Here is a 21,662-nt window from a genome sequence, read left to right as displayed (position 1 = left end):
AGGGGGGGGGGGGGGAATTATCAATGCAATCTACAGCTAAGTAGGGTTACTTTATAGGGTTCTTTTACCACAAGTCAAGATATTTTAGATCAAAGTCCCATTTATGAAATGAGATCCTGTGCTATAAAAAAGATCCCGATTTAACAGATCATATTGATAACTTTCTCCTTTTATGCAATGAGACCCTATGCTAAAATAACGTAACTTGTGCTAAAATAACCCAATTTAGCCTGTGTTGATAACTTCCCCGTAAGTCGGGTTATTTCACTGGAAGTCATTCTAGGACAGGGTCCCATTTTATGCAACAAGACCCTGTGCTAAAATAGCATAACTCGTGGTATAATAACTTGTCTTAAAGGTAACCCACGTTGATAACGTCTCTCCTTAACTGGCTAAATGTTAATGCCCATGAGGCACCAGAAACTGCTCTTTATATTCTTCCTACTGTCTTTTGAGGGAGGGTACTTATAAGCCCAGGGATCTCAAAGTCCTTCCTTGAGGGCGCAATCCAGTCGGGTTTTCAGGATTTCCCCAATGAATATGCACTGAAAACAGCGCATGCACATAGATCTCATGCATATTCATTGGGGAAATCCTGAAAACCCTACTGGATTGCGGCCCTCAAGGAGGGACTTTGAGATCCCTGCTATAGCCTATCTGCATTATTCTGGGCTGGTTCTGTTAAACGAGCTGTAGGAATGAAAATACATGAAAAAAAGGGGGAAGAAACAAATGATGTCCTCAAAGGCAGGAAGGCATGGTATAGACCAGGGGTAGGCAATTCCGGTCCTCGAGAGCCGGAGCCAGGTCAGGTTTTCAGGATATCCACAATGAATATGTATGAGATGGATTTACATGCACTGTCTCCTTGAGATGCAAATCTATCTCATGCATATTTATTGTGGATATCCTGAAAACCTGACCTGGCTCCAGCTCTCAAGGACCAGAATTGCCTACCCCTGGTATAGACGGTATGGATAAGAAAAGGGATGCTAAAGGTGGAAACCTGAAATAGTGGATGTGGTGTGGCAAAAGGGGATAGGAAAACAAAAGTGATGGAAGTAGGTGAAAGGAAACAGCAAGATAAAACAAAGGCATACAAGCAGAGGAGATTGATGAAAAAGAAAAAAGAATGGTTACAATAAGCAGTGTAGAAACAGAAAGATTTCAAAAGGAATACATGGGGGTGAGAAGAAGAAATGCTAATAGAAGAAAGGATCTGGCAGATATGGTAAGGGCAGTTTGAAAGTGGTACAGTGCAGACACCTGTGGATTTCTCACTGAAATCAGTGTATTTTCGTGTGTTTTTTTTCAATCCAATAAATGTGGGGAAGAAATTGTACACAAGGAAAGGGGATGCAGTTTTATCAACCTCTTTAGTGTGTAAAACCTGTTTTACCACAGAAAAGGGCTCTTATAAAAATATTTATGGGATTAATTGATATAATGTACGTTTAGTTTTACATAACCAGAGAATAGATGCAGTTGGGGAAGAAATTTTGGCAGAGTTGTGAAGTACAAGCATATACATACAGTCGACGTGCATATATTTACACCAATTCCCAAACAAATGTAAATATACACAGGTGCATATACACATGATTTTTGCAGGTTTTGTTAAAATATTTTATAAAGATACATGATACATATGCAAAATATAACCCCTCCCCCCAAGCTTACTTGGACCTCCTACCTAGCCAGTTTCCTATTACAAAAATATACTCAAGGAGTTGACAATGTCTGTTTGGGGGTAAATTGACTGAAACTTAACCAAATGGGACCAAATCTGACCTGATGGGAAAAAAAGAGTGAAAAGACAAATTACCTCTCCCCCCCTCTTTTATCAAGCTGCGCTAGAGGTTTTTAGCGCAGGCCGGCGAGGTAAGTGCTCCGACACTCATAGGAATTCTATGAGCATTGGAGCATTTGCTGTGCCAGCTCATGCTAAAAATCTCTAGCACAGCTTGATAAAAGAGGCCCTAAGTTTGAAAATGAGTCATGTAGGGCTAGAGAGTTCAGAAAAATAAAGACCCCTACAAAATAGTCCTCTGCACTTCTACAGGAGAGGCATTTCCAGCAAAAGCAGCCCAAAAATATTGTTACACAGGAACAAAGCAGCTAGGAAACTGCGCCTTTCAAACTGCCTCTCTCCTCGTCTCTTTCAGTCACAGACACATACAGAGCCAACAGAGAACCTTACATACACCAACATACATACACAACACACCCAGATACATCTACAGACACATAAATCCATACCCAGATACAGAAGCATTCAAATAATGAACACATACAATAGCAAAATGTATACATACATACATACATACAAACAAAACACATACATACAATCACACAAGCACATACAAACACTGACCCACTCAGACACACACAAAAAACATATATACAAATAGCAACAGGTGGATTGGAAATAAATTCAAGAGGTATATTAAGAACACAAGAGTTGCCACACTGGGTCAGACCAAAGGTCTATCAAGCCCAGTATCCTGTTTCCAAAAGTGGCCAATCCAGGTTACTAGTAGCATCCCAAAAAGTGGCTAGATTCCATACTTCCTATTCTCCAGCAACATGTCGGAAACTTTTAAGGCATATTTTGCCTAAGCAATAGAACTTACTGGGAGGGAGGGGGGAGGCTCTACCCATCTGTGCTTGCTTAGGCATAAAGACACAAAATTAAACACAGACAGGCACACACATGAAAACTCTCTCACTCTCTCTTACATATACACACAAACACAGAAAGGTATCCACATATGCACATAGACGCTCCCCATACTAGACTCATAGGCACATACAGAGATGCTCACATGCTTGAAAACACACACATAGAAGGACACATGGCTCATGTAAGCTCTCACCCGAATGAATCACCCTTTACCATATATTTTCACATCCTGTCCCCAAACAGATATGCATGAGTTAAGGAAACACGCTGTTTTATCACACTATATGTGACCCACTGAGTGAATAGGTACAAATAACAGAGAGAAATACTCTAAAAGGATCGAGGGAAAACTTTCATTTTAGAAAGTTTTGTGTACTATAGGGTCAGTAGAATGAAACTATGCATTTTTTCAAAGCTTTGAAGTTTTTCATGTTCTACTACTACAGGTACCTAAAGCGGCGTTTGTAATTTCTGGGATTAATTACTTTGTTTTTGAAAAATGTTTCTCAAGTTTTTAAAGAAATAAAAGCTGAGGCTGCAATTTTCGATGATTATACAGTTAATATCCCTCAATCTTGTGGTATAAATATATCACACATCTTAGTTTTGGTACCTTATCCCTCAGCAGGTTAAATATTTATGCACTTTCCAACTTGTTTAAACTTAGTAATACTACTGCTTTTACTATATCCTCAGGCAACAAGTTCCAAAGTTTAACTATGCAATGAGTGAATAAAAATACTGTATATTCTCCCATGTGTTTTAAATGTATTACTTTTAACTTCATGACATGTACCCTAGACCAGTGATTCCCAACCCTGTCCTGGAGAATCACCAGGCCAGTCGGGGTTTCAGGCTAGCCCTAATGAATATGCATGGAGCAGATTTGCATGCCTGTCACTTCCATTATATGCAAATCTCTCTCATGCATATTCATTAGGGCTAGCCTGAAAACCCAATTGGCCTGGTGGTCCTCCAGGACAGGGTTGGGAACCACTGCCCTAGACTTTATATAATTTGAAAAAGTAAATAATTAATTCCCCCCCCTCGATGTTCAAAGCGATTTAAGCAGGAAGGAGAGGCTCCTGCCAGCTTAAATCCCCTGGGGTTGCCTAACTTCCAATATTCAGCAACGCTAAAGTAGGTAGTGCTTCTAAATATCACCTCTGACCGCTCCCAAAAAGTGGGCAGATCAGGGATGGGGGCTAAAATTTGTTTTTAAAAGTTTTGCAGGTGTCGGCCCAATATTCAGACAGGGCCTGCATAACTGTCTTATGTGAGCCTGGCTGAGATCTGCCGGTTTATGTTTTCCCATTTCACTCTACATAACTCAGCTCTATGTGTTTACCCTTCTGCTATCATACCCCTATCCCTGCTGGATATTTCATTTTCTTTGGTGTAAATATTACTGTGAAACTAGTGACTGAACCATATACCTTTCTTAAAGGCTCTTTTATTAAAGCTTACTAGCACTAATGAAATTTGTGTGCGCTAAATGCTAAGAAGCTTATTTTATACCTATGGGCTTTTTAGCATTTATCACATGCTAATTTCATTAGCGTGTGCTCAGTTTTAATAAAACATCTGCTGTGTATGATGGCAGCCAGTGACTAAACCATGCAATTTGCTACTGGCTGATATGTTTATGGTCTTCTAGTTGTATAGAAGCATAGAAATACAAGGTGCAAGTCAAAAGTTCCTGGAATTTATTACAAATTGTATTCTTACATAATATGAGAACTGACTGTATCTCCTTCGACATAGTCCCCCTGCTGCATTGATGCACTGGTCCCAGCACGATTGTAATGTTTGGAAGCACCCCTGGAAGTCATTTCCTTCCGTATATCCTGTGTTATTCTCTTAATCTCATCTACTGTCTCAAATCTTTTTCTCTTGCAGTTCATTTTTATTTTTGGGATTAAAAAAAAAAAAATAAAAATCACAGGGGGCTAAGTCAGGTGAGTAAGGGGGGTGGGGAACGACAATCATGTTTGTGGAAGTAAAAAATGACGCACAATGAGCGAGAAATGGGCTGGTGCGTTGTCATGATGCAACACCCAAGATTTGTTGCTATACATCTAGGAAAGTCTACGTTGACCCTGTTCTCCAAGATGCCTCAGAACATCGCAGTAGAACAGCCCATTCACCTTCTGCCCTTGTGGGACAAATTCCTTGTGGATAAGAACTTTGATGTAAAAAAAAAAACCAGATCAACATCGTTTTCGTGTTGCTCTGGGCTTGACATGCTTTTTTCTGTCTTGGTGAATTCTGTGACTTCCACTGAGATGATAGCTGTTTTGTTTCAGGGTCATAGCTATATACCCATGTTTCTTCTCCAGTAATGATCTGAGAAATGAAGTTTGGGTCATTTTCACATCACTGTTTGAGCTCCATGCACACTTGAACTCAATGTTCCTTTTGTTCACTTGTCAGAAGACGAGGCACAAATTTTGCTGCGATGTGGTGCATTCCCAGTTCATCAGTTAAAATTCGCCAGCAAGTCCTGAATGACAAACCAAAGGCTTCACAAAGGTCGTTAATTGTTAAACGGCAATCTTCATGGATTTTTTCACAAACTCTTGTCACATTTGCGTTGGTGATACCAGTTGAAGGGCGTCTGGAGCATTCATCATCGTCCATGGACGTTCTGCTGTTTTAAAACTGCTTGACCCACTTATAGGTTTTTGTGTGACCCATAGCTTCATCCCCAAATGCTCGTTTTAACATTTGGTGGGTCTCTGTTGCCGTCTTTCTGGGTTTGAAACAAAATTTCATACGAATTATTTGTTCCTTCAAGTCAGTCATAACACTGATCACGAAACAGCTTCAACACAATGTCACAAAAATGCACAATGTAAGCAAACACTGCTTTCCACTGCAATGATAACTTGTAGACTACTTCCTTAGTGATACTGGAGGTAACATCTAGTGGCATAGCAATGCAGCACATGTCATTGAGATGGGACAGTATCTTTCCAGGAACTTTTGGCTTGTACCTCGTATTTATTGCCTTGGGATAGTGACATCCTTCTCCTACATTCAAAGCTATTTAACCATCCAGAAACAGCCACAGTGCCTATCCTTAAATATTCAGCATGAGATAACCAGTGACCTCTGCTAAATATTCCCAGTGAGTACCAAAAATTTAACCAGCTATATCGTGTGATAACGACTAATATTCAGTGTTGCCAAAATTGGGCTGTGTTTAACTTAACCAGCCAACACTAAATATTGATGTAGCTGGTTAAGTAAGTGTCTGTCAAAAAAATCCCTGATATTCAATGCAAGTCACCGGAAATGGCAGGCATTGAATATTCATGGTCAGCGACAACCATGGGAGTTATGAGGGCTGCCTCCCATGGTCTGAATATAAGACTCCCTTTGTCTAAACTTAAAAATCCATGCTTTGAAAATAAATTACAGCAACATCTAATTGTTAGAAATATCATCACACTTTGTTGCATATTCTTTACAGACCAAAATGATTGGATACCTTTCCATTCAAGCTGTCCAAACCATCTCCCCTGCAGGTCAAAGCACACATACATACAACACACACACAGGATTTGGAAAGAATTACATGAGCCATGCTATGCATGTTTTCCCCATTTGTTAGCAGTCTGCACTGTATAATTAGAAGCTGTGGAAATGAAGAAAAAAAAAATCTATGATAAAAGAAAGGTAGAAATGCATGCTAGAGATGGACAGGAATGGAAAAAATGAAAGCGATATGAGTGGAATACTTATCTTTAAGTAGCAGTATATCAACTTTCAGATTCAATAAAAACTGTTTATGTTGTATGGCATAGATTGATCCAAAGCATTTTAATCATTATTAACCAGTTAGACTTGGGGAAGGCTACTGCTTATCTCTGGGGGAAAGTAGCATGAAATCTATCTACTTTTGGGATTCTACTAGAGTAGACAATTGTGACCTCGATTAACTACTGGTGGAAATAAGATACTGAGTTTGATGGACCTTTGGCCTGACCTAACATGGCAGTTCTTATTGCATGAGCCATTTTCACCAAATTTAAAAGGAAACATTTTCAATTTGAAAAAAAGGCAGCTTTTATGTCTTTTATAGTAATACTAGAGGAAATTATAGAAAAAGGAATGCTTCAGGAAGGCAATGAGGCATGATATGTTGTCTTAAAATTATATTCCCCCAGGTCTGTGATTTATGACTTGAGATAACCATATACCAACTCTGTTTTCAAGCATCAGAGAAGAGTAGTTGTAGGCTAAAAGTACCTTGGAAATGCAATAATACCAAGTAGGGTCAGTTCAAGGGATTATGCTAGTCTGAGCCAACTTTTATGTACTTTAGCAGCCTGCAGCTGCTCCCTTCCTGCTAGCTCCCCCTGCCCACCCACATGCATGTATCAGCTCCTTACCATGGGGACCTTTTACTAAACTGCGATAAGCACTAATATGTACTTCCCACAGGGTAAAAAATATACTACTTAGGCGTTCCACGGTAGTTTCAGCATCGGCATGTGCTTCCCATTCACTAAAAAATAAAATTGACTTTTTAGCGATGGGGCATGTCTGGGGATGAAGAGTAGTTGTGTACTTCGCTAATCAGTTAGCGCACATACATTAGCGCGCACTAACCAATTAGCACAAGATTGGCACGTGTCCCTTTACCATCTAGAAAATAGACATTGGTATGTGCTCATATGCTAATAGCCATGCACTAATGGGGAAATTAGCACATGACCATTAATAGGGAAAATGGGGCCATTTTACCGACATGCTAAAAGTGGCCTCAGCACACAGGAAAGCCCCGTGCTAGGGATAGCGCTGGCCACTTTTTAACACAGCTTAGTAAAAGGGTTGTCAAATTATTTTAACAGTGGTCAGAAAGGTATTGCTTTGCTCTCATCGCTTGCTCTCTTCCCTGTCCTAGCACCACTGCAGGTTTAAATAACGAGAAAATATACTTCCTGTTTCTGGTGAGAACAGAAATTACCTGTGCTTACATTTGAACACAGTGGATCTCTAATAAGAAAATAAATTGTATATACTGAAGAACTTTAATAGTCTGTGTCCCGTAATGGTATAAATTGAAGAATACTGGTATTGGGCAGACTTGCACAGTCTGTGTCCCATATAAGACAATTCGGTTTAGGATAGGCTGGGGAGGGCTTTAATGGGAACTCCAGTAATTTGGAACATGACGATATTGCTGGGCAGACTTTTACAGCTGTACTCACAAATGACAAGATGGTTTGGATGGGCTGGAGTGAGCTTTGACGGCAACTCCAGTAGTTTGAACCTAAGGACGGTACAGGGCAGACTTCTAGCTGGTGAGGTAGGAATTGGTGTCTTTTGAGTTCTGGTGCCCTAAGCCAGTACCTCGCCTGTCTTATGCCTTAAGCAGACTTTGCTACCAAGGAGGAAAAGGGTGGTAGACCAAATAATCTTAGTTAACACTTGGGGGTTCTTTTACTAAGGCGCGTTAGTGCGTCTTAGCGCACGCTAAATGCTACCGCGTCCATTATATCCTATGAACACGTTGCCATGCATTAGCATTTAGCGCACGCTAAGACGCACTAGCGCACCTTAGTAAAAGGACCCTTTAATTCTTGTTTAACGGTTTAGAATTAAAATATTTTACAAATGAGCCAAATAAACTAAATGAAAATTGCTTTTCCTACATTATTTTTTTTTGTGATACAACAGCTTTTGTAAAGTTAAGTCCTATGATAAAATTAATGTTGTAGGAATGGGAGTGTTAATATACAAAAGCACTTATGTGATCAGCAGCAGATGCCAACTTCAAAGTGCTTTAAAAAAAATTATCCTTACTTATCGGCGTGGAGGGGCATAATCAAAAAAACCTGTCAGGAAACCAAAATGGCCTTCTTAGTTAAAAGGAGAGCCTTAGAGACCAACAACCGCTGTCCAACAGAACAACGAGAAAGGGCAGCTCCATCATAAAAAAGGGCAATAGCAGGGGTACATACAGGTAATGAGGAGCACGGGGAGGACAAAAAAGCCCACACTTGCAGCCAGAAAGCCCGTATTAACGGGCAAGCCCAAAACATGTGTCCCAAGGTTGCAGGGCTCAATGTGCACTTGGGACAACAGGCTTGTGCTGCAAATCCAGCACGATGAGCCCTCTGCGGTGAAATAAACATTCTATGTAAAAATTTATATTCCTGCTCCCTATGAAGCATGTTAGAGGAAAGAGAACGCAGAAGGACAAAACAGTGAGAGATCAAAGTGGGCGGGATTAGACACCCCAAATCTGCGCTCCATGCCCCAGCCATCAATCAGCCCTTTCAGACGACAAAGGAAACTGCAAGACATTGACAGAAAAGCGAAGATGCAGAGCCAGATCCTCCCACATAGCCAGACTCTGACCCAAACTCTGTGCTACCGAAGCACATAAGTATGTCCGATCAAGACTGAGAATGTAATGACAAAATTGCAGATAACTAAAGGCATCCACCCTGTCCAACCCATATAAAGAAGCCAGCTCAGCAATAGAAAGAAGAGTCCCTTGGTCAGAAAGGACGTCCCCCACCCGATGAACCCCATGGTCATGCCAAACCTGAAAAACTCAAGTATCGCTACCCGGACTAAAGTGCAAATTCCCCACCAGAGGTAACATAGGAGAGACACTAAAATTGAAACCCAAGTGTTTACAAAGCATTTTCCATATAATCCTCATATAGGACCACACCACGTGCTGCCTCTGAGAAGAAGCCAACTGTACGGTGGGGGCATGCAGCAAAAACAAGCCAGAGATAGGTGCTAAAAAGTCCTGTCCACCGAATAGGTCAGGAAGGAAGAACTCTCCATACACCAGTTCCGAACCTGTCGCATACCACATGCTAAGTTGTAAGCTCGGAGATCTAATAAACCGAAACCCCCCTGCGCTTCAGGTAACATCAAGATGCGAAGGGGCAAATGAGGCCTCTTCCCCCTCCACAGAAAAACTCTCAGGGCTCGGTACAACACCTCCAGATCCAGGCGACGAAGCCAGATGGGCAGTCTGCAACAGATAGAGCCACCTAGGAACAATCATCATGTTGTAGAGAAAGATGCGACCCGCAAGGGAAACCGGGAGCGTACCCCATAAACGAAGGTTCTCAACAGATGTTCGAAGCAAAGGCCTCACATCGATCTCATAAAGGCTCGCCAAGGAAGAAGGGATATAGGCGCCTAGATATTTCACCTGTTGAGAAGCCTCTTTCAAGGGAAAATCAGACCATAAGACAGGTATGCTTAAATGAATAGGCAGCGCTTCCGATTTGGACACATTGAGTTTAAGGCCCGATAATGCCCCAAACGTCTGGAACAACTCCAGTAACAAAGAAAGGTTCGAGACCGGATCAGTTAAAAGAACCATAATATCATCCGCAAAAGCCATGCATCGCAAAGAAGAATCTCCCACCTCCACTCCAGTGAGCAGGGGATGAGTATGGATCCAAAGCAATAAGGGTTCCAAAAATAAAATATAAAGTAAAGGAGACAAGGAGCAACCCTGTCGGGTGCCCCTCTGTAATGAAAAAAACAGAGAAGCAACCCCATTAACCAACACTGCAGTTAGAGTATAGGGCACGAAGCGCCCTCATGTAGAACCCGTCCACCCCGTATCACGTTAACAGCGGAAATAGAAAAGCCCACTCGACCCTATCAGAGGTCTTCTCAGAGTCAAAACTAATAGCCAACACAGGCTGTCTCTAAGAGTCACAATGAGCCAAAGCTATCAATAGCTTCCGAACATTATGGCCCGTCTGACGGCCCTTCACAAAGCCCACCTGATCCACCCCCACCACAGAGGGAACAAGGGGCGACAGCCGATTAGCTAAAATCCTAGTCAAGATTTTAAGATCAACGTTAATAAGCGATATAGGCCGATAAGACTCCACTAAAAGAGGATCCTTATCCGGCTTAGGCAATACGGTGATCAACGCCTGATTCGAACACAGTGGAAAATGACCCCCTTCCACTGCCTGCTCATAATACCGTCGCAACGGCTCAGCCACATAGCCCTGCAGAAGACGGTAGAATTCCCCACTGAACCTGACTGGGCCCGGAGATTTGCAAAGAGGCAAGATTTTAATAACTCCCAAAACCTCTTCCCTAGTGATAGGGGAGGCCAGGCTCGCACTGTCAGTATCCGATAGCCGTGGCAAGGGTAGAGAGTCCAGATGAGCCTTAATCTGAGAGTCTTGAGTCACCACCTCCGCAGTGTAAAGGGAGCTATAAAAAGTGACAAAAAGCTGTTTAAGATGTGACTGAGCTGTTACCAGCCGCCCCCCGGAGTCCCTGAGAGAGGTAATGGAGGAGGGACCCCTCCTCGCCCTGGTTAGCTGAGCCAACATTCTGCCAGGCATATTGCTGAAACGATGTAACTGATACTTGTAATAAAAAAGAGATTTCTGGGCTCTCATGCAATAGAGCATGAAGCGCTGACTGTGCCACACTAAAATCATGCTTATGGGGCAAAGTGGGGGGATCGAAGGGCTAAAAGTCTGCTCTCCTGTACCTTACGTTCGAGGGCCAAAATCTTGGCCGCCATCATTTTCTTCCGGCGAGCACAATAAGCTAACACAGCCCCACGTATCACCGCCTTAGCGGCCTCCCAAAAGATAACTCCATCACCCACATGCACCCCGTTAAACTCTACATAATCCCGCCACTGCTGCTCTAAGTACTGTCTGAAGTCAGGGTCAGAGTAGAGCGTCACCGGAAAACACCAGCGCCCACTTCCACCAGAGGATCCATCCATCAGACTGACATCCATCCAAACTAGAGTGTGATCAGAGATAACTAACGCTCCTATTTCAGCCCTATGGACCGCATGAGAGAAAAATATAGTCTATTCTGGAAGAAGAATCATGCACTTTAGAAGTATGAGTAAAATATTTCTCTCCAGGATGGAGTGTTCTCCAGACATCTACCAGATCTAAGGCATTCATCCACGCATTAAGCCCATTATCCAACCTTCCAGCGGTGCGAGAGGACCCCCTAGTAGAATCCAGGACAGGATCCGAAATAGAGTTAAAATCTCCCAGAAAAATTTTGTGACCAACTGGTGACTGGGGCAACATCATCAAAACCCTCAAGAGCTGTTTATAAAACGACCGTTGAGCACTATTGAGAGCATACACTGACATCAAAAATACAGGTTGTTGATACAGAGTGCCCTGGACAAGTACATAGCATCCCTCCGGATCTGAGATGACCCTGGACTTGATAAAAGGTACCGAATTGTGGATCAGCAAGGCCACCCCGACCTTAGCCTTAGGAGAAGAAGCAGAATAGCATTGACCCACCCAGGACTGTCTCAATTTACTATGTTCTTTCTCAGTAAGCTTAGTCTCCTGTAATCCCACAATTTCAGCCTGATGCCGAGCTAAATATTGCAAAATCTTGGTCCTTTTAATCAGGGAGTTAATACTAGACACATTCCACGTCACACAGCGCACACCCCGTTTAAGTGGCATCCAGAGTAAAGAACCAGAGATACCAACAAAACAGAAAATCAGAAAACTCCTGCCGGGAGTCCCAGCCCCCCTCCGAGCAGCTAAGCATCCAAAGAACACCCCCCCATATCCCATCAATAACCACACAGATCCAGACCCCCCTCCCCTCCCGACCTCCCCCTCAAACCCAACTCCCCCCTTCCAAGCCCCCCAAACCCCCAGAAACCACCACTCCATAGAAGGGACTATGACCCAAGCCCCCCCCCTCAGCCTCCCACACAGGAACCAAGCACCCAAGAAAGATAAGAAAAGAAAAGAAAAGAAAAAAGGGCTAGAGAAGCAACAGTGCACAAACAAACATGATTAGAAAAGTAACCTGACATGCCTGATCTCACCTAGGCAAGTATCACAAACAGAACAAAGCAAGTGCCATAAGAACAATATCAAAGCAGAACAAAACAAGCCCCCAATTGGGGGCTACAGCAAGTGCAATTAGTAAGAAATAAAAACCAATGCGTCCCTTCAGAGGGGCACCCCGCAGTCCGCGGGGGCCCCCCACTCGAGCTGTGAAAGAGCCACAAGAAACCATCATAGCCCTTCAAGTGCTAGGTTCCAGATCAGGAAACCGTTGAAGCACTTGTGCTCGAGCCGCGGCACTAGTTTCAAACAAAAACGGCTGTCCATTGTAGAGCATCCGAAGTTTAGCTGGAAATTGTAGCGTGAAGTGCAGCTTTTTCTCGTTGAGCTGTTTGCAGACAGTCGAGAAATCCCGACGGAGAGAGGCCACTTGTGCAGAGTAGTCCTGGAAAAGCAGAACACGCTGGTTCTGAACTGGAGATCTTTTCTTTGGCGGTAGTTCTTGAAGAGTAGGTCTTTTAGGGCAAAATTAAGAATGCGAATGATCACCACATGATGCCGGAGCATGCCCTCCTGCTTCCTGCCCAACTGATGCGCTTGTTTGATGCGCAGTGGGCCCAAGCCATGGGTAACAAGCAGCTCAGTCGCCAGCCAGTTTTCCAACGTGGGAAGCAGGTCCGCATCCAGCACAGTTTCAGGTATTCCCACCAGACGTAAGTTGTTCCGTCTGGAGCGATTCTCCAGATCTTCCATTTTTTCCTCACAACTGAGCACTTTGCTTCGCAGTTGCTTTAGCTCCTCCTGCACTGTAGTAAGAGAATCCTTCGCGGAGCTAACTCTGTGCTCAACCTCAGCAACTCTAGTATTAAACTCAGCTACAGTTGTAGAGAGCGTCGCCAAGGTTTCAGTCACTTTGTCCAGACGGGATCCCAGTGCAGACACGACCGCCTCGTTCACAGAATCCGCCGCATCCGCCGGGCCTGCCATTTTCCCCTCAACTCCGGGCCCTGATTTCAGGCGCTTGCGCTCTTTTTTACCCGTTTTAGTTGCCATTCCCACACAGATTTTTAGCACAAACTTGTCCATAAGCCCCCAAGAAGCAATAGATAGTGCTTGGGTAGAGTATAGGCGCTGATTATAGTGCAAGGAGGCCAAATCGGAGGGAGAACTGCGGAGCTCAAGGAAAAGATGTCTTCCCTGCTCTCCGCACGGCCACGCCCCCCAAAACATGGCTTTTTAAGAATTCAATCAGATTCATTTGGCACGATTTACCTTTAGTAAACCCATGTTGCCTTGGATCTTGTAATCCATTAGATTCTAATAATTCCACTATCTTTTCCATCAGCAACATTTCCATTATTTTTCCAATAACTGAAGTGAGGCTTACTGGCCTGTAGTTTCCCATTTCATCTCTGCAACCACTTTTGTGTAGAGGACCACATCTGCTCTTCTCCAGTTCCGCGGAACCTCTCCCGTCTCTAAAGATTTATTGAACAAATCTTTAAGAGGACCTGCCAGAACCTCTTGGAGCTCCCTCAATGTCCTGGGATGGATCCTGTCCGGTCCCATAACTTTGTCCACCTTCAGTTTTTCAAGTTGTTCTTAAACACTTTCCTCTGTGAATGGTGCAGTATCCACTCCATTCTCAGGTGTAACTTTGCTGATCAATCGCGGTCCTTCTTCATGTTTTTCTTCTGTGAATATCGAACAGAACTATTTGTTTAGCATGTTTGCTTTGTCCTCATCACTCTCTACATAGTGGTTTATACCTTCTTTCAGTCTCGTAATTGCATTTTTTGTCTTTCTCCTTTCACTAATATACATGAAAAATTTTTGTCTCCCTTTTTTATATTTATAGCCATTTGCTCTTCCGCTTTCGCCAGATGTATCTCTCTCTTGACTTCTTTCAGTTTCATCTGATATTCCTTTCTGTACTCCTCTTCTTGAGGTTTTTTTAAATATTTCATGAATGCCAATTCTTTTGCCTTTATCTTTTCCACCACTAGTTTGGAGAACCATATCGGTTTCCTTTTTCTCTTATTTTCATTTATTTTCTTTAGATAAAGGTCAATAACTCTTTTTACTGCATCTTCAACTTGGACCACTGTTTTTCCACTTCTCTTATGTCTTCCCTTCCAATCAGCTCTTTCTTCAGGTAATCTCCCTTGCTAAATAAGTCCGTACGTTTGAAATCCAGGACTTTGAGTTTTGTGTGGCCATCCTCCACTTTGGCTGCTATATCAAACTAAACTGTATGATGATCGCTACTTCCCAGGTGGGTCCCCACTCGGACATTAGAGACACTTTCTCCATTTGTAAGCACCAGATCCAGTATTGCTTTTTCCCTCATGGGTTCCATCAGCATTTGTCTGAGCAAAGTCCCTTGATAGGCATCCATTATTTCCCTACTTCTTTCCGATTCTGCAGACGTAACTTTCCAGTCCACATACAGCAGGTTGAAATCACCCAGCAACAGCACTTCCCCTTTCTTTCCCAACTTTTGTATATCCACAATCATATATTTGTTAATTTGCTGCGATTAAGTTGGAGGTCTCTAGACAACACCCAAGTAGATAGAAGTTCTATCTTCTCTTTTCAAAACAATCCATATTGCTTCTTCCTTTCCCCAGGCTCTCTGCATTTCAGTCACTTGGATATCTGTCTTTACATAGAGCGCTACTTCACCTTTTTGACCATCTCTGTCCTTCCTAAAAATATTATAGCCCGGTATGTTGGCGTCCCGTCCATGGGAATCACTGAACCATGTTTCTGTGATAGCAACAATATTCAAGTCTGCCTCTAACATCAGGGATTGCAGATCCTGATTTTTGTTGCTTAGACTGTGGGCGTTTGTGGTCATTGATTTCCAGCTACTATTCCTCAACAATCTCATTTTTTGAATAGTTTTAAATTTCAGCTCATTTTCTGTTCCATCGCTAGGAAGTGAATTATTAATATTATTGTTTTCATTGCTATCTTTATTATCATCAAATCTTGTCTTTTGCTGGGGCTGGCCACCGGAAGTAATCGCCATACATACGCCACCTCCACCTTCTAGTTTAAATGCCTAGAAACATATTGCCTGAATTTCTCAGCCAGGATTCTTTTTTCTGCCTTAGTAAGGTGAAGCCTATCATTACAATACAGTCTCTTGTTTTTCCGTGTATTGCCCCATCCTCCTATGTACCTAAAGCCTTCTTGATGACACCAGGTTTTGAGTCACCTATTGAAGTTCTCAGTATAGTCACACCTGGGTATCTAACTACCGCAGGTAGGGCTCCAGGTCATGGCAAAACTTCAAACCGGCATGTCATCTATAACCAGAGGATCCCTTCAGGACTTAACAAGGAAACTAGGCAACCGCCTAGGAGTGCTTGTACAGGAAAGTAGTTAGGTTCTTGTTTTTCAAAGAAGAAATACAAAGTCAGAATGTCCCAAAAACCTGAGGTTTATTTAGGCCACTGGCCAAACTGTTTCAAAAGGTTCAAAGATACTTCATTGTCCAAGCATATAGCAAATGTAAGCAACAGTCCATAACTTTCATGAACAAAAAAGAAACAATTCAGTTATTGTATTTTGGTCAGACTGGTTTATAATTCCAATAGTCCTTGGTCTCTGAATGGACCAAGCTAGCTCAATTCTCTTCACTAAAGCGGCCTGATGAAATCTTGACCAATGTTTCTCAGTAGTGCAGTAATAGTTTAAATGATAGTTCAAAATAGTACTGATACAAAAACAATTCTTAGCACAAGATAAACTATATTTTAAATTCCTGGTTTTTTTTTTTTTTTTTATACTCCTGTGCCAGGCTAGTGCCTGAATAGAGCTGGGATAATGCTGGTAAGAAAATGCCAGACTTTGCCAATAATTAACATTTGCACCAGGCAAACAGTAATCTTAGCAAAAATGGTTCAGCCACAGTTCTTTCCTTGGGCTAAATAACCAACTCATTAACATAGCAGAATAGCTCTTGGAAATAAGGTGCTTTCAAACAGAGAACTAAAGGTAAGCTTCTGGAAATGTTAGGGGTTAACTCTGTTGAGAGACAGCAAGGCTTAATCTCCACTGTCTCCGTGGTAACCACCTGGAGCTGCTTCAGCTGGATGGAGCACAGTGATTTGAAGCAAATGAAAAGCAAGACTGCCTCATACATACATTGGTTTATGTCATACACATTTCACAGGCATTTCCAAAAATGCTTTGGTTAAAGTACACATGAAGAAAACTCAGCATTACAAAATCCCAGGTAAGAGTGTAACTTGCAACCCAAAAATCAAAATTTCTTTTGCAGTCAAACCAGGGCACCATTATAGAAAGTGACAAACTAAAACTCACAGTGGTTTAGTGTATCTGCATTTCCTCTGGGATGTTGTAAACTTCAGGCAAACTCCTGAATTTCCATAGGCTCTGGCATTATAGATAAACCTTCTGCTGAGACAGGAGGAATTTCCTCTACTTCTTCCATGACCCAGTCTGAATTGTATGGGTCAGACACTCCTGGAGCGAGCTCCTGCTGCCTTCCAGCCTCTGCTGTTCTATCTCCTTCTCCTCCCTGCTAGTGACACCTGATCCTATCTTTAAGCAACTTAAAACCCCGCCCCCTAAGCAAGGGTGGGAGAAAAGGAAAAGGCTCGCTAGCATACTGAGCAGGCTTCAAACCCCTGCTTCTAGCAGTTTTCTGCCTAAAAGCACATGCCTACAATTAGGTAATAAACCCCTGGCTGAATTTGGGCTTGCCTCAGCAAGGGCAAAGCTTCTTTGCCCCACTTTCTCCTGCCATTCTCTAGCATGTTCTTCCTTGCTATTCAAAGGGTAGTCAACACTTTCTGGGTTCCTTCCTACAATGGGGCTTGGTGACAATCCTATCCCTACTTGGGACAAACCCTGACTATGGGTTTGACATAGTATTTTGTATTCTTTCCTCTCCCTTTCCATAAATAGGCAGTACTTCTGAAATAGTCTTTACAAAAGGTTTTATCCCCTCCCCCAGCTCCTGAAAAGCTTTCTGCTCTGCAAGTCAGTTATTATTGTCTAGGTCATTTGTTCTGAGGTGGATAATAATATCAGAGTTCAAATTCCTTGCTTTTTCCCTAACTACAGTCAGTATTTGTCTGGCATTCCAGGTAGCTAAGGGTGCTGGAAGGCATTTCACTATTTTGAGTTCCTTGTCCTGTGTTCCAAGGTTAATCCCTCTGATGGTGGAATCTCCTAGCAGCAATACTTTCCTGGTTTGAGCTTTTTTATATGTGCTTTGGGGGTGCTTTACTTTACAAGTTATCTTCACTGGTTCTAGTTCCTCCTCCTAGTTCTTTTATCTTGAGCATTGCAATGCTCTAATGAAGCAAAGGGATTCTTTAGGGACAACAATTGTGAAGGTGGAACAATTGTGAAGGTGTTACATGCCACAGTCTACCTGAACCTACTGTGATCTATTTATTCCTGGGGATTTTGTTCTTTGGTACATTGGTATATTTTTGTGGTATAATTGTAGTTGCTTTAATTGCCTGTAATTCTTGCTTAAGTTTACAGAGCTCCTTTTCGATACTAGCATGTTGAAGACAGATGGGCCAAGCCTTGAGCCTCCAGATGGTGTACCTTGGAACTAAAGCACCACAATGATTGCACTGCATGAAATTGATCTTGATTGGTTGGAATTGGGATTGACTGAGATTTCTTGATTATTGGGCTGTCTATATATAAGTTGCAAACCCTGGGAAGGTAGGGTATGGGGAGGGTTGGAGTCCTATAGGAGGGTATAGCAAATGAGACACTATGATACAAATTCTGCTGGAATCTACCTTCCCCCCCCTTTTTTAAAATTCTAAATATTCCCAATAAATCTAGCTAGCATGTGCTATAATCTCCAAATACAAATTAAACCTTAAAGTTGCTTTCTGGTCTGACTGACTATGTAAAATAAAATAAACCTTGCCTATAGTTTGAAGACAAAAGTTAATCAGATGAGTTTATTCCCTCTAATGACAGAGCTAAGCAGAAAAAGAAAAGGAGGGAAGGCCTGTTTTTTTTTTTTTGGGGGGGGGGGTGGGGGTGGAAGGCTAGAAGAAAGAAGAGTTACACCACACTATAGACCAGGGTGTCAAACTCAAATCACATAAGAGGCTGGAATCTAAAACACAGGCTAAGTCGCGGATCAATTTTTTTATTAAGATACTTACCTCCTCCTTTACTAACACACAGCTTGGGCCCCTGCGCTGGCAGCAACTGCTCTAATGCTCACAGGACTTCTATGAGCATCGGATCAATAACCGCTGCCAGTGGCGCCAAAACCCATGCTTCGCGCCAGCAAAGGAGGGAGGTTAATCTAAGTAGAAGTATAAGGATACAACACAGGCTATGTGTTACATACAAAATAAATAAAAAAGACTTTTCCTCTCTCTTTTAGGTCCTAGTTCATGCTTGCTGTCTAACACCAGCTCTGACAGGATACATATTTCAAATTTGACATATTGTAATCACAAAATAGAAAATAAAATTATTTTTTCAACCTTTTGTTGTCTGGTCTTTTGCTTTTGGTCCCAGTTTCTCTTTCTGAATTTTTCTATTTTCTAATTCTCTTTCCAGTGTCTGCCGTCCATTTTTTTCTCCTCTTCTCTCTTGCTCCAGTTCCTGTCTGCAACAAATTGATTTTTCCCTTTCAACTTTTCTCCTTTTTTTCTTTTCTGCCTCTGTCCACTCAAATCTCACCCTCTTTCTCATCCTTCTCCTTCTATTTAAATTTTCAGCTACCTATCAATTTTACATCTTCTTTTGTTCTGTAGCTCTCCCATTTCCCATCTCATTCCTTTCCCAGCCTCCTATTTCCTTCTGTCTCTCCTCCTCTCTCCTCTTGGTCCAACATTTTGCTCCCTCTCTTTTCTGTTGTTCTTCTTCTCTCCCCCCTTGATGCTGAACAATGAGATGGAAGGAAAAAAAAGAGATGCTGCATCTAACTCTCCCTTCCACCCTCAGGCCTAACATTTCTCCCTCCCTTCCATCTCCAGATCCAACTTCTCTCCCTTTCTGTTCCCAACTGACCCCCATCCCATCACTCCCCCTGTCTGCCTGCCTCCCTCCCTCTCCTCCTAGGTCCACTATTTCTCCCTTTCTCTTCCCAATGGTTCTCCCTTCAAGTATTTTTTCCCTCTTCCTCCACACCACCCCAGGTACAACCTCTCTCCCTTCATATCTCTCGCTCCTCACAGCCCAGCGTGTCTTTCCCTCCAGCGCCAGTCCCTTGCCTCACAGTCCAGCATGTATTTCCCTCCAGTGCTGGTCCAATGTTGCCGCTAAGCCAAAAAATCTGCCGGCCTCAACAATTCAGCAATGTGGTACGTGGCTCTCCCTCCTGCTTTTCGCCTGCCGCAGTCTGTCTCCAATGATGCACAACTTCCTGTTTCCGCCCAGGTGGACCATAGCAGACAGAATGCAGGAAGGGGAGCCATGGACAACACTGCCAAATTGCTGCAGCGGCCGTCAGACTTTCCAGCATGACAGTGACATCAGACCGGCGCTGGAGGGAAGACACGCTGGGCTGTGAGAAGGGGAAGTTCGGGAGCATTGCTGCGGGCCACATAAAAAGGCCCAGGCAAGTTGGATTCGGCCCGTGGGCTTTGTTTTTGACACATGTGCTATAGACATACAGTTCTTAAAGTCAATACCCAATAATTAAATAAATAATAATAAAGTCTGTGCTCAGGTTTAGAGAAACATAGTCAACAGTTTTTAAATCTCAAAATTAAATAAATAATCAATTTTGTGCTCAAGCCCAGAAGGTAGGACAGGGTGCAGAGCCTGGCAAGGAGGAGGGACAGGATATAGAGCCTGGCAGGGAGGAGGGGGGACAGTGTTCAGAGCCTGGCAGGGAAGGGGGCTTGGTTCAGAGCATGGTAGGGAATGGGACTAAGTGCAGAGCCTTGCAGGGCAGGGAGGGAAGGGGGCTGGGTGCAGAACTTGGCAGGGAGGGGACAGTGGATGCAGATCCTGGCAGGGCATTGCACTTGAATATTAAGCCCCGTCTTATATTTGAGTCAACCATTTTTCCTCCTTTTTGGGGGAAAAATGGGGGTCTCAACTTATATTTGGATTGACTTATATTCGAGTATATACGGTACTCATCTTTTTAATGAATGAATAGGGGCTTTAAGATGAATTCTGAATTCCGGTAATGTTGCAATAGGGGATACTCCTTGAACAAGCACAAGGCAAAATATGAATTCATGTCAGAGCCCCTATTCATTGATTATAAAGATGAGTATTTTGAAAAATATTTTAAAAAATTTCTTAAAAGAGAAGTCAATTAATTAATGAATTTGATATAAAGATGTAAAGGGAAATAAATAACAAACAAACAAACTACTATTGGACCAATGAGGAGGCTAGCTTGTAAATCTTAGAACTTAGATTGCTTTTGAGTATAGTTGTTGAGGTCTGATGTATTTTGATATATGAGGTAACCTTTTGTGAAGTTAAGTGACATTATTAAGTTTACCTTTTTGCTATAAAGTACAAAGAAATTAGGCTCTTACCTTGTTAATATCTTTTCCAGTAGATAGGTGTGCAGGTCGCAAGCATCTGCAAAAGGAATCCACTCTAGATTTTTTTCTGTAATCCTTCTACTTCACTACTGCCACCTACAGTTACCCCCTCTTCTACGAAACTGCGATACCAGTTTCTAGTGCAGACAGCCGTGCTACATGGCTTGCGCTGCTCCCGACGCTTATAGGAACTCTATGAGCATTGGGAGCAGCGCGGGCCATTCAGCGTGGCTCCCCATGCTAGAAACTGCTATTACAGTTTCATAGAAGAGTGGGGTTAGTCCCCAAGCAAGCTTCTATCAATAGTAGGTGAAGTAGGGAAATGGGAAATCATCCCCAACAAATAAATCTGCTCTGCTCAAACAAATAAGACATGAACTGGGAACAATCCAACCACAGCAATATGCCAAAAAGAAGCATCAGAGGAGCTCAGGTAATACCCCTATAGACGCTAGAAATATACTATTCTGTATAGCCCAAATGGATGCTTGAAATCCAGACTTGGAGAAAAACTATCAGAATGAGACAGTAGGCAGGTGAAGGAATGACAGGGTGGGGGTCCAGAATGACACACTTATCTACTGGAAAATATATTAGCAAGGCGAGAACCTAATCTCTTTTGCCAGTGCAATAGGTGTGTCA

General features: G+C 42.6%; 1 protein-coding gene across 17 annotated transcripts in view; it reads right to left on the bottom strand.

Annotated features, from left to right (window-relative positions):
* Positions 1-21,662, bottom strand: part of ZBTB20 (zinc finger and BTB domain containing 20) — a 1,614,058-nt gene that overhangs the window by 2,123 nt on the left and 1,590,273 nt on the right. The window lies entirely within an intron of this gene.

Source organism: Geotrypetes seraphini, chromosome 4 (assembly GCF_902459505.1).
Source record: "Geotrypetes seraphini chromosome 4, aGeoSer1.1, whole genome shotgun sequence".
NCBI classification, from domain to species: Eukaryota; Metazoa; Chordata; class Amphibia; order Gymnophiona; family Dermophiidae; genus Geotrypetes; species Geotrypetes seraphini.
The sequence above is the reverse complement of the archived record's forward strand: the minus strand, read 5'-3'. Positions and strand labels throughout refer to the sequence as shown.